The 2,444-nt window shown below is 40.3% G+C and overlaps 1 protein-coding gene across 1 annotated transcript in view; it reads right to left on the bottom strand.

Moving 5' to 3' along the window:
• The window catches only part of VMP1 (vacuole membrane protein 1), a 141,453-nt gene that overhangs the window by 68,026 nt on the left and 70,983 nt on the right, over window positions 1-2,444 (bottom strand). The window lies entirely within an intron of this gene.

Here is a 2,444-nt window from a genome sequence, read left to right as displayed (position 1 = left end):
AGAGAAAGAAAAGAAAGAATCCAGTATCCTCAATTCTAATATGCAGTCGATAGATGATCTAATACAAGGGGGAGGTAGGGGAATGAGGGATGGAGAGAGGGGAGGAGGATGGGGGAAGGGGGATAGGGGTTTGGTGTATGGCACACCTCTTGGGGACGGGACACAATTATAAGAGGGACTTTACCCAACAACTGCAATCAGTATAACCTAATTCTTTGTACCCTCAATGAATCCCAAACAATAAAAAAACGAGGAGTGGCACTGCCTGTGGCTCAGTGAGCAGGGTGCTGGCCCCATATATTGAGGGTGGCAGGTTTGAACCCGGCCTGGCCAAATTGCAACAAAAAATAGCCGGGTATTGTTGGGGGGGCACCTGTAGTCCCAGCTACTCAGGAGGCTGAGGCAAGAGAATCAACCCAAGAGCTGGAGGTTGCTGTGAGCTGTGATGCCACAGCACACTACCTAGGGTGACAAAGTGAGACTCTGTCTCTAAAAAAAAAAGAAAGAAAGAAAGAAAAAACAAACAAAAAAAAATGAGGAATGACTTTACAACAAAAATTTTACTTGATTAGGCTCTGAAAGTCTTAAGAATAAAAAATTCTATAAAGAGAATAATACTTCTAAACTCCAGCTGAGAATCTAAATCACTTTTAACACTTTTAAAAAACTCAGATGAGCAGGCATAATGCTGGGAATGATTCCTTAGGTATGAAGTAGGGTAGAAGAATGTGCATCTTTAAAAGTTTAGCAGATGATTCTAAAGTGCAGGCAGATTTAATAACCACTGAAAAAGAAACTTCTTTCATTAAAAGATAATCAACAACATAGGAAGTATAATCCATAATTTATATATATTATAATATGCCCACCATAAGGGAACAGTTTGAAAAGTTTTGACAACACAGACACCTGCAAAACTAACACCACAATTAGGAAACATTTCTAACAAAGCTACTTTCAACAGAAGAAATGGTCACTATAGTAATAGCCGTATTATAAGGTTTTGTTAAGACAGATACAAATCGGCTCAGCACCTGTAGCTCAAGTGGCTAGGGCGTCAGCCACATCCACCAGAGCTAACAGGTTTGAATCCAGCCTGGGCCTGCCAAACAACAATGACAACTACAACCAAAACCAAAAAAAAAGTAGCTGGGTGTTGTGGTGGGTGCCTGTAGTCCTAGCTACTTGGGAGGCTGAGGCATGAGAATCACTTAAGCACAGGTTGCTGTGAGCTATGATGCCATGGTACTCTACCCAGGGCCACCGCTCGAGGCTCTGTCTCAATAAAAAAAAGAGAGCTACAAATCAAGTTGTATGAAGTTCAAAGAAAGAAGATTAATTTTTTTTTTTGCCTGAGGCTGGGTTTGAACCCACCATCTCCGGCATATGGGGTGGGTACCCTACTCCTTTGAGCCCCAGGCACCGCCCAGAAGATTAATTTTATTTATTTTTGTTTAAAATTTTCCCTACCCTCCAAGAAGATTAATTTTAGATAAAGTGAGACAGGAGTTTGTGTTTTTATGAAGACTCCTTCTAAATAGTAGCATTAAAAAAACCTCGATGAATAGACAGAAAATATACATGTATGTATTTTTAAAAATTATTATCATTGGCTGGGCACAGTGGCTCACGCATATAATCCTAGCACTCTGGGAGGCCGAGGTGGGTGGAATGCTTTGAGTTCAGGAGTTTGACACCAGCCCGACTAAGAGTGAGACCCCATCTCTACTAAAAATGAAAAAGTGAGGCAAGAGAGCTCTTGAGCCCAAGAGTTTAAGGTTGTTGTGAGCTATGATACCAGAGCAACAAAACGAGACTGTCTGAAAAAACCCCACCAAAAATTGTTATTATTATTATTATTATTTTTTAAATAGATCATTATTTAGAAGTTCCTGGAGGAAGAAAAATGACTTCTTGCAATATTGCTAATAAATTTCTTTGGGAAAATCTTTTTCTTTACTGATATAAAATACATTTATCTCAACTGCCCTTTCTTCATTAGCAATTTCCAAATTATTTTCCCCCTAAAAATGACAAACTGTATTTGATGTTATTTTTAAAAAATGAATTAAGAAGTTTTTTGTTTTTGTTTAAGACAGAGTCTTACTTTGTTGCCCTCGGTAGAGTGCTGTGGCATCATAGCTCACAGCAACCTCCAAATTTTGGGTTCAAGAGATTCTCTTGCCTCAGCCTCCCAAATAGCTGGGACTACAGGTGCATGCCGCAAGGCCCAGCTATTTTTAGAGATTTTTTTTTTTTTTGTAGAGGCAGAGTCTTACTTTATTGCCCTTGGTAGAGTACAGTGGAGTCACAGCTCACAACAATCTCCAACTCCTGGGCTTAGGCGATTCTTCTGCCTCAGCCTCCCGAGTAGCTGGGACTACAGACACCTGCCACAACACCCAGCTATTTTTTGTTGCAGTTTGGCCGGGGTTGGGTTTGAA

The sequence above is a fragment of the Otolemur garnettii genome, unplaced genomic scaffold (genome assembly GCF_000181295.1).
Source record: "Otolemur garnettii isolate 467f Iridium unplaced genomic scaffold, OtoGar3 scaffold00094, whole genome shotgun sequence".
Classification (NCBI taxonomy): domain Eukaryota; kingdom Metazoa; phylum Chordata; class Mammalia; order Primates; family Galagidae; genus Otolemur; species Otolemur garnettii.
The sequence above is the reverse complement of the archived record's forward strand: the minus strand, read 5'-3'. Positions and strand labels throughout refer to the sequence as shown.